At 40.5% G+C, this 11,669-nt stretch overlaps 1 long non-coding RNA gene across 3 annotated transcripts; it reads right to left on the bottom strand.

Moving 5' to 3' along the window:
• Positions 1–454: 454 nt before the first annotated feature.
• Positions 455–10,609, bottom strand: LOC114016199 (uncharacterized). 3 transcript variants are annotated; one of them, XR_003560556.2, is made up of 5 exons: positions 9,757–10,609; positions 6,327–6,432; positions 3,941–4,034; positions 3,235–3,375; positions 455–1,859 (listed from the first exon to the last, which is right to left on the bottom strand). It is a non-coding gene; the product is annotated as an uncharacterized LOC114016199 (long non-coding RNA). The 3 variants fall into 3 exon arrangements; XR_008733733.1 differs by adding an exon at positions 4,244–4,407 and having other exon boundaries at positions 455–3,375; XR_003560555.2 differs by having other exon boundaries at positions 455–3,375.
• Positions 10,610–11,669: the final 1,060 nt, after the last annotated feature.

The following is an 11,669-nucleotide window of genomic DNA, read 5'->3' on the forward strand; positions in this document are numbered from 1 at the left end:
AGCTCTGCGGCGGCACCTGTAGCGTGCCTCTTGCAGGACCCAGCAGCAGGGCTGGGGTGTACTCTGCGGAACACAAAGGTAGCATCCAGCACGAGTGAAGCCGAAATGACCACACCTCAACTCTGTATTCCGGGATTTCAACCGACATGCAAATGCAACAAGATGGCATTCTTCACGTTGTTCCTACACAGTCCTTGAAAATTCCTGAACTGCAAAATTTCTTTTAAGAGAGGGCTGCAAGTTTTAAACAAGTCAGCATCATTACTTGCAATCCAAAAAGCTCCTTTTTATTATATATGTGGAATCTGAGTATATATTTTCTCATTGCTTCAACATAAAAGGATGCACAGGACAATTGTTACTGATTCTGACATTAAAGCTTTATTCATTCATGGACTCAGCAACAATCTATAAACCTCAAGTCAATAGCTGTGAGCCACACAATTTTCTCACAGTACATTTAATTAAGCTCTCAAAAAGTTTCAATTTTAAAAGACTTTTAAAAAATTTTATATTCTTCTGTTTCTTTCATAATATATATAACAAGAGTTCTTTGCATGGTCTGATGGAAATATCTTCCAGAAAGCATTAGAAATGGCATTTCCAGATACTTTCCTTTCCCATCTCAGTTACCAAAATCCATTTGGATTTCCTTCATTGGTGCTCAACCAGCCGCAAACCCTGAGAAGTATCTAACTGCATTTTCAGCATGAAAATTGTCATCTGTATGCGTAAGAATGTTCATTGATAATTTGAGGCAACTTAGACAAGGAAAACTAGACAAGAAAGAATTCAGCAGCTCGTCAAGCTTCCCAACCATCTCACTAACTGTTCCCAAGGCTCAGGCTACTGGGAACAGAGGAAACCAGTATACACGGCATATAATGGTACCCACCCAACTCTGTTTAGTCCTGTAATCAGTCAGATAATCAGACCATGGTTACACCAATTTTTGATGAGCAGCACATTTTCCTTCCCCAGGGAGCTCCTCAGCAGAGGGGACTGAAGCTGCCCATGCTCCCTCATTAGAGTCTCCAGGTCCCAGGCTGTAGACAGGGCGAGTGAGACAACCCCACTACAAGGTGTAACACAAGCACAACGTTCCTCATTGGGAAACTGCTCCAGTCAGGAGATTTCAAAACAGCTACAAACATCCACTACTTTCTTTAGGCTAGATTTTCCCAAGGTCATCATAACTGGTGATTGGCATATTAGGTTGAAATTTCCTTGAGAAAATATATATTTTGCAAAAGGCAAAGTTAGCTGTTATTGTTACAGTGATACAGAGTGTCATTTCCAAGCTCTAATTGTTTTGGAATATTTTTTCTGTCAGTGAAAAGCAGCCAGAATGCATGGAATTAGGCTCCACTGATAAAAGTAGCGAACATTTTTTGTTTGCTTTACGTTCCACTTTTGCAGGGGGTGGGGGAAACAAACTCATTTTGAAAAGGTCAGCATTTACAGGGGGAAAAGGTAGGCTTAAATCCCCAAAATGCAGCAGGCTTACCTCTGTCCCTTTTAACCACCTGGTCTGTAGCAGCTTGGCTGATGCCAAATTAAGGAAAACTGAAAACAGATGGTGTAGTTACAAAAGTTTTCTATACTGATTTTTAAAGCAGCACTGACACCTGAAGAGCTGGTAAAGCGTAGTTATGTAAAGAAAGCACCAACATACTGCAGCCTCTAAGCGAGAAGTTTCAAAGCATTGAGATCTTTGATGGCCGCATAACAACAGTAACTGGCAAACACAATGCACAGTGAAAATACATTCCTTTCTCCATTAAATTATCCCTGGACTTTTTCACTCTCTTCCCCTTTCCACCAGCAGGAGTCCCACAGGCATTAGGGCACAGTAAGAACTGAAAAAAGAAATACACGGTAGGTTGTTTTTCATTTTCTAATCAGAGTTAATGAAAAGTCTTCCACTGCAAGACATCAGAAAGCTATTTCAGAGATATTCCTCTATCAATAGCAAGTTGGCTCTATTTAATGGAAGCTTGGAAAGTACACTGTCAAATTTGTACCAACATAAAAAAAACAGATTATAAACCCGTAAAACTAGTAGGAATGTTTAGGCAATTTAAAAACATTCCAGCAAGGACTGTAGCTATTAAACAAATCAGCATGTCCCAGAGTGTCTGAAGCCCAAACACAGAAACATTAAGTACCCAGGAATATAATTTTCCTTCTAACGCTTTTTTTAAAAAAGATGTTCTTCATTGTCAACAAAAGTTCCACTAAAAAAAAAGGTAGGGTTAAAGCAGTCTCAGGGGTGAGTACTGAGCGTGGTACAGACAGAGGGTTACAGGTTTGCAGGGCTAGATCCTAAGCAGGAGTGGTGCTGGTTGTCATGTCAACTGAGGACTGTGATTATGATTTATAAATTTGCAGTAGCCCTTTGAAGAGCACTTTAGGCCTTCAGAACACGGATCTGGTGAAGAACCGTGACTCCAGAGGAGTCAATAGCAAAAATTCTTCAGTGCACACAAAGCAACCCTGCTGCTTTTGTTTCAGAGACTGCCAGTACTCATACGCAAAGACTCTACTAAATTGCTTGCATAGTACAGCCAAAATGTGTTCTAATAGGTGATGAATTCACCTTTTTTTGGCAAAGCCCCTTTTGGGGAGCATGGCAACTCAAAACTGGCATGTGTCAGCTCACAGCCAGTGCATCCCCTTTCTGAATGACACCACTATGTATCCCTTAGCTGCAGGCCACAAAATCCCTCAATATAGGGCTGAAGATGAGGCACTGCTTTGAAAAGTGTCTCTCATGCAGTGTCCCTTTCTTCCTAGTGAAGGCAGCAGGAAGGCTTCCTTCCTAATGGTCAGCCCACTGGAGCCTGGAAGTCAAACCATATCTTTTTTTCAGCCCTACTGCAGAATTAGCCATTTTACAAGGAAAATGTGATACCAGTTCCGTTAATGATACACTAGTAGGAAGAGAATACACCTCAGCTTCTCCTAGTGCTGTTATTAGATTTATGAACTAGGGCCTTTAAAAACTTGATTATCTGTGTTGCCACTTTAGTCAGCAACCGCGCCTCAACGTACATCAGAATGTTGAGAAAGACAACGACAGTGCCATCTTTAGAAGGACTTTTATTATCTATCTTAATCATAATCTGCACAGCAAAAATTTTCTTTACCATCTTTCCCATCACAGTGCAGTCCAGAAGGCAGAGAATCATTTCTGCATCCATTTCTGTTATCAGCTCACATCAATGTAGTTACCTGACGTAATGATCTGTTTTCTGGCTCTTCACAGCTGTGTTCTTCAGGGGACAGGGCTTCCATCCAGCTGAATTCGATAAACACATGTGTAGTATGGATGACTCTCAGGTTTAGGTGTGGAAAATTCTTTCCATTTGCCTCCTGAGAAAAAGGAGGATGAAAACATGAAAAAGACAATTAATTTATTGTCTAAGGATACTCTTCACTGAGTTCCCTTCACTCCCCTTTCTCTGAGTCCAGGAGTGGACATGTTTGTGCTGAAGAAAGCATCATATAGGAGCTCCTTGTCTTTCTGTCCCTGTGTGCCCTGTTAAACTGCCCCTCCTGTTCCATACTCCACACCACATATAGGAAGAACATCAGCACAAATGTGAATGTGCCCTGTAGTAATTTACAATTACAAGTGCCGGTGTATGTTAAATAATAAATGCTATGTATTGGTTAGATTAACGCATGCTTGTCATATTAATTTATTTTCCTAAAGGCCTGTGTGGGGCTCACGCAGGGCCACAGTACTTCCTCCTGATCCCTTGTGGATACTTCAGAGTAGCTCCAGAGGAGCTAGCATTTGGAGAGTGTACTTGGGATTGGGTGCACAGGCCACAGGAGTGTACCTAATTCTAAAACCATGGCAGAGATTGCAAACACCATGAATGTAGCACACAAAACAAAATGTTCTCCTCCCCAAGGGAATTCCAGAGCATACCTCCAACCTGAAAGTCTGCATGGGGGACCCATCCTGGTTGTACGTGAATCTTCCCAAGCAGTAAATTCTTTCCTTTGGAATAATCTTTCATATCCTTATAAAATAAAAGTGGGAAAGGATGACATTTCCACCATTCCAGAGAGAAAAACAACAGCCCCAATGGCTGTTGCAGCCCCAGACATAAGTTTCGGGACTGTGACTGGGCATGCAAGCAAAAGGAACCAGCAGTCTAACTAAAGAGGACCAAAAAAGGAGCCTTTCAAAGTGACTCACTCCAAAGGATAAAAAAAGGAACTTGCATACATAGCTAAGTTCTTTGGAGCACTCATGATCTCCTCCGTCTGCAACTTTTCTTTGAAAATGTGAGCCAGGATCACAGCATGTGGGCAGATGACTCTAAATGGCTTTCTCATGACATATCCCTGCAATCCATCCATGGCTCAGCAGTTTCCTTGGTCATTATCCCACTGAAAGAAGACACAATGGGGGACATTGAACCATGCTCCAGATAACAAGATCCAGACTGTATGCAAACTGATCTTGTGGCATAGAAATCCCAGATCCAAGGCCACCAACAAAACAGGGGAAAGACAGACTGATTTTTTGGCAAGCAGATCTTGTCCGGTTTTTGATATGGAAGATAAAAATCAGATTAAACATGTTTCCTTGCTGTTTAAGACAGTTATGGAACAGTACTAGGCATGCTGCTCAATGTCCACATAAGAACCTCCACAATGGCTGTATTTGACAGCAGATTAGCAACATGGGGATTTTTTCAACAGTTTTGCTCCTTAGCGGAGAGAGAGCCCAATAGGATGCATACAGGTCTTTAACATTCCACACAGATCGTTTCAGATCTCCCACACATCTGGTGAGCATAGCAGCTTCTGCCTTTCTTACATGGGATCTCCAGGTGGAAGCACAGCCACATATAGCCCACAGCCTTGCAGGTATGAATGGAGACAAAGTAGTTGTTACAATTCCAGACTCGAGTTAGCTTGAGTCTTCACTCAAGCTTGCTCCATCTGCCTTTGCAACAAAGATGCATGCATTTGTAGGTAACTCAAGCACACACACGATGTGCAGGTGTGCAATGTGAATGAAATCAAACAGGCCTGTACGAGAGCTAATATTAGCTGAGTCTCAACTACTCAATACTTTAATAATAAACCATTTAAAAAGCAGTGTTTTCATTTAAACATGCAACATAAATAAAACATCAGCTAATGTTACTAAAAGACAAAAATGTGATTTCTGCAACTTCAAAAATCTCAAGCACTTAAAAGCTATAAAATGCATGTCTAAAGACAACAACTCTCACAAAACCCACATTTTAAAAAAGCTATTAAAAGCACATATTTCATCACAACAGTAATGGTATTTGCACACATTTTTATCAAAACTCAACACTACATACTTTCTTTGCTGTGGAACACAAGCAAACTTTCTCAAGAAGCAGCAATTATTAGCACTTCCTAAAAAATAATTGGTCAGAGGATATCACATCTCTAAAAGCAACTTGTTAAATCCACTGATCAGAACTGAAATTGTAAGTCAACAGTAAGGATCTTATGTCTGAAGGATATGTTTAAGCTGCATGAAGTTAGAAGTCTTGCACTTAATCTCCCATGTTTGTTTTCTGTAAGTGACATAATAGGGACCACCAGCAATTCAGCAGCTCTAATTGTTTGTTTTGGAATTATTAACCTACCACAACTTTGTTCCAGTTCAAAGCTGTTCTGGAATTTGTTTCAGCTTTCCTTTTTGTCCCCCAAAGGAGGGACATTTCCTCTTTGCACCTAGCTGCCAAGATCCAAATCTGTAGTTTCTGTGTTTCCCTGGTAACAGCTGGTGATGTCATAAATTTACTAAGTGGTAGAGGGGGACACTATGCTCTGTGCAGCAGTGAAAGTCTGGAAGAGAACAGCTAACTGGCACTCCTCCCCAGCTGCCAACACCATTCACCTTCTCTGTCTGCCCAGCTCTGTATCTAGATCAATTCAGAGAGTTTCCCACAAGGCTTGAATCCTTCTTGGCAGTGGGAGTGGAAGGTATAGAAACTATTTCTACTGTCTCAACCTTGAGTGTTTTGTGAGCTCAGAATGCTGAGAATTGTTTTTTTTGGAAGGTTCGTATCTAAAATGACAGAGTTTTTTGTCACCAGTATTGCTGTCAACCTGCTTAGAACTGGCAGCAAGCTCTGCTTCCACACACATCACTGCTGCTAACAGAGACTGCTGAGCTCCTCTGAAGGTCCATGCCCATAGAAGTGTTTTGAAACTGGTTCCTGATCAGTCTGGGTTACTCTGACCAGTGCTATGTCATACAGGAATATGTTGGGGAATGGGGGAACAAAGAGAGCAGGTATAACACCCTGATTTCTTACCTGGAGATACGATGACATCTAGAAAATATGCATATTCCCATCTGAATCCAAACATACACAAGTGTGCTACTGCACTGGAAGCTTCACTCTATTTCACAACAGTCACCTGCAAACATAGCATATGCATGAGGAAAAAAAACCTTCTCCATCATTAAATTCTAGGAGATAAAAGGATTAATCACAGAATTAGATGCATACAAATTCTATTGTTTGTGTGCTGCAGTCATTTCTTAGTGTATACAGGCAATGGAACTGGTGTTCCAGTCCTGAGATACAGCCCACAATTACTCTGAAAAGAATCAGGCCTGCGTATTATTCTTCCAGATAAAGCAAAAAGCTATATATCCTGATTCAGGGCATTTGCCTTTGAGGAAGAGGCCAAGGGAAGAGAAAGAGGTATCAGAGCTGTCAGCGGGATTTGAATCTGATTTATCTAATGATTTCAAAGCAAGATTCTTCTTGACACAGACCCTTGTCATGCTTCAACTGGATACTTCAAAGAAGATAGAAAGGAAGGGAATTCTGTACATCATGAACTCAGGAGGCAGTTGGACGAATGTATTTCCCCAGAACTGAGAGACAAGAGAGTTTTTATGGTGTTCAAGGTCTGTACTCCTGGTAGGTTAAAAGCAAGTCTACCACAAGCAGATACAGAATTTCTGCAGAAGTTTCATCAGCACTCTACAGAGATAACTTGCCTCTCTAGTTTTATGCCTGCTTTGTATTTCTGATATATCTAGAATGAGGAAACACCTGTGCACTACATTGCAGTGCCATGTGGCTCAGATACCATAAGCTAACCCAGCTCAGGTGTCTGTGCATAGCTGTGTGACCTTTAAGTTATCCCTGTCATCCGGGGCTTTACTATGGGAGATCGTCATTTGGATATTTGTCCCTGACGTCATTTTCAGAGTCAATGCAATTAACAACACAGAACCCATTGCCCATCTCCAGACCTTGGACAGGAGTTTCACTGATGACCCCAGCTCAGCCAGACCACAAGAATCAAAGGAAAAAGAAAGAGATGTAGATGAGCAGCAAGATAATGAGAGCTTTTCCCTTTCCATTTCATCGTTCAGAGGCAGTTTTGACAACTGATGGCAGACTAGTTTCTCACAGACTCCTGTCATAGGGGACATCTCAAGACAAATCAAAGAACTGCACCTACTGAGAAATACTGTTCTTGTCTACATGGCTATTCCTTTAAGTTTGGTCTAAAGCTTTTTGGAAAGGCACTCCAACTGACAGCTGGTGCCCCTCTACCTCTTTCTTCTTCCCCTCAACTGATCAAATAAAGGGTTTGCTTGGGATTCCATCAGCACCAAAAATTAATAAAGTAAAATTACATTGAGAAATAAGACGCCTGTAGTTTCCTTTTTTTTTTTTATATGACTTTAGCCTAGAGCTAAGGTCTTGCATGAACCAAAAGAAAAACAAAACAAACCAAAAAAACCCTCACAAAACCCAAAGTCCCTAGACAAATAAGAGAAATTCAGAGCACAGCAATGAACTCTACAGCACTCCCTAGAAAAGATGCCTAGGAAGAATATTACTGCTAGAAAAGCAATCAACTTCACTACTGGTGCACAGTGAGGAAAAGAAAGCCCTAGGCTGAAATTGGTATCAGGCTTGTTTTATTAATTTCTGTTACTAAATCATAAAACCTTTGAAATCATTAAGAGGCCAAACTGGGCAGCTGAGACCAATTATACAGGAAAACTTACTATGGGAGAGAAGACCTCTCCTGAATATTAGCAAGAAACATGGGGAACTGCCCAGCTTCAGTCTCACTGGGGATATGGAAGCATGGTTGGTATTTTAGCATTTTCATCAATAATGGCTAATGGACATCTCTAAATAGAAAGCAATTAAGGTTTTAAGGGCCCACCAAAACGTTTTGTTAGTTTCTATAACAAACATCAGAGTACCTGGACCTTAGACCCAAGAGTCAAATAAATATATAATGATTTCATTTACTATAAGAAGGGGTGAATTGTATCGGCTAATAGAGCATTAAGAGCAACAAACCATGAAGTGCATCACCATGTTAGGCTTAGAACTAGGTAATAGTATATTTTAACATCAAGTGTCCTTACAAGAGGTTAATGAAGTTAGGTTCTGTTTTTCAAAATAACTGTCAAGTTGATCTTTAACAGTCTGACAGAGGTGACATTGGAATGCAAGAATAAGGGGTCACAGAACATTAAATAGCTGACTAAGGCCTATTAGTTGTAGGATAAGATGAATAAACAATGCATAAAATCTACAAACACGTATGTGTATTTTATGTTTTAAAGATGGTGCTGGCATGCCTAAAGGTTTACAGGGAAGACAAGCTAATTTGCAACCAGTTTATCTTCCTGCTGCCACCAACCTCAGGAGTTTTTAATTATAAGACAGTTAAGAGTGTTATCATTCAGAAGATGATGCAGAATACTTCCATGATGTTAATATAAACTGAAACCCGTGGCTTTTCTTGTGCAAACAACAAGATTTCCAATAATAATTGTAATTGATGTCTTGTGGCTTTTTAGAAGGACAAGTCCATCTGAAAACACCATCTGAAAACTGTGCTCTCTTCCCCTTTACATAACAGGGCTAGATAGGGCTTAAAAAACGTAGTCTATCTTCCTCATCAGCTGCAGTATTTGCAGAATATGCAGAACACAGATATGTTCCCAAATGGCCAAAGAGCTGCCAATAATATTTTTACCTTGGTAACCACTTATTTTTTACTGTTCTGAATGAGGGAGATTTTAAAGCTTCTTTGGTACTCAACAAAAAGGAGAACATTCTTGTGTCTCAAATAATGGTGAGAAACGGACGGAAGCCCACTGAAAAACACAATCTTGGAGATGTTCTGAATGAATCTTTTGAGGTTTCTGAAGCTGAGAGATGCTTCAGATACACTAAACCGAAGTGTAAGTGCCAGATGTACTTAAAGTTTGAGTTTCCTTTTTTTTTTTTTCTTTCTTTAAAAAGCAGTGCCTCTGTCTTTGTAATCCAGAGCTTAACTCTTTGCTTTGCTAGCATAAATTGATTTCCTTTATACATTGTGCCTGGTATGAAGACTGATACCAGCACAACATATTCTGCTCTCCAGAATCAGCTATTCCATACAAAAAGGTGCCATTGGCAGAGCCAAATGCTAGGATATGAATGGAAATCTGCTCCTGAAGAGGTGGTGGTGGAAGTGACACTATCCCTGTTGTGAGCCTCATATCATCACAAGATCTTTACTCAAAAGAGACTTTGTTGTCACTCTCTTATGGGATTGTCTCCATTTTTCCTCTCTCCCATCTTTCATTTCTGTCATGTATCACAATTCTTGACACTTCGAGACTGTTCTGTCAGGCTTAAAATTACCCCCTTGTCTATGGGCATGCACGTGCATTTGACCGCTTAAAGAATTACAAAGCACTTGCCTTACCTTGCAAGGAACCCCAGGTCCTGCTGCTATGTCGATCGATAGCCAAGTTCACACAGGCAGGGTGAGGCTCTCCATTCTTCAGTGATCTACAAAGAAGAAAGGACCTTTGCTGTAGGTCCCATTCATACCCTCTCTCTCTTAAAATGGCTTTAGCCATTTAGCCAGAGGGGCAACTCTAAGTGCCTTGTAATGTTTTGACTCACTGCTGCAATGCCAATCCACTCATGAGCTCGTGCAGCGATGGAGCAAGTTCTAGTTCATGAGGTAGTTAGAAAGAGATGCTGACTAAAGACAGCATAATTCCTAACACAAATATTTCTTCTTTATTGTGCTCCCAGCAATGGTATCCACATCCAGCAGAGAAACTTCGAGAGCATTTGACAGCTGGATCTCTGAATAAGCAAATTTCTCACTTCTGTCCAATTCTCATTTCAGTATGATCACATTGTATAAACTCTGCTGGGATTTGAGATCAACACTGTAAACCCCTCAAAATGAAACTAAGCCAACCACATTAAAAAACACATCTCGTTTCATATACACCTGTCAATGAAAGCCACGCAACTGCAGGTACCTGTGCTCCAAAGCGGTAGATACACACCAAAGAGGGCCAGGGGCTCTAGAGTCACTGGCATCAGAGAGCAGATTCAGTTGCTTTCCGTGCTGCATCGCACAAGCTAACCTTGAAGAACATCTGATACTTGTAATGAAGAGATTAGTCAGGAAAATTTTTAAACAACCCAAAATCAAAATGCAGTTAAGCCCCACTAATTCCCATTTGTGTCTGGGAAACTTAGTTTTGTTAATTAGCAAATAACATCTGAGTTGCGACGGGAGCCTGTACTGTGTACTAATAAATGATTTTTATAAGGTCATATTACATCTTCCTGTATCATCAGCATTCACAGGTACCAGAATATTAATAAAAGATGAGTTTGTGTTATATATGTATATATTTTTCTATGTGTATGTGTGTGTATTGATATACACACTAACATACATACAGTTCTTTAGAACTCTGTGCTCTTAGCTTAGAAAAGCTTCACTCTGAAACTCAGGAGTTGAAGAGGAAAAGATTTTTGCACAGAGTAGAAGACACTAGCAGTTGTCTGCTGTAGTGTCATTCAGACACTTGACAAACCCAAACAGGTAAATGTCAGTAAAGACAAAGTAAAGCAGGCCATCGTCGCTGCTTGGGGAAACAGTGGCTTTCACAACCATTTGTCACTAAGTTCCAGTCTTAAGTCTCCTCAAGCAGGAACCAACTCTCAACTATTTAATTTTTAAGTGTTGGTATACATTTTCTCTGGGGTTGTTGGCCAGGGTTCTTGTCCTTCTCTCATGTCTGCCACCATGCAAGTGGATTTACTCCACCTCAAGCAAAACCAGGGAGAAGAAACACAGGCCTTCCATTTGTTTTTCATGAAGAACATTTGCAGTGACTCTACCCTTCTGTGATGACAAAGCAATTTCAGAATTTAACTTCATCAGCTCCTTCACCTTCTTCACATAGTGACATTTGACATGATTACCATAAGGAAGTTTAATCAAGAACAACAGCAGCAAAAACAACCATATTCTGAACTTGCCTCTTCTGATCAGGACAATGTCCTGTAGCTGTCAATGGCTAAGAGTATCCTGTAGATTTAACAGTTCTCTTAACTGGAGACCTGAAAAGGCCACATACACAACAAAATTATTCACAGACACTTCTGGTATCCAGGGGCTAGCACCACTACTCTTGAGTGCAACAAAATAACCCTGAGGAGCCAACAGCGGTATTATGCATCAAGAACATGACTGTGCTGAACGAGATGCAGTCAAGATCACAAGGCTATTTTGAAGTAGACATGGTTTTGTAGAAACAGCAATGTTATTCAGTTCTGTTTTCCATTTAATCTTAAACATTATAT

This window comes from Falco cherrug, chromosome 8 (genome assembly GCF_023634085.1).
Source record: "Falco cherrug isolate bFalChe1 chromosome 8, bFalChe1.pri, whole genome shotgun sequence".
Taxonomy (NCBI): Eukaryota; Metazoa; Chordata; class Aves; order Falconiformes; family Falconidae; genus Falco; species Falco cherrug.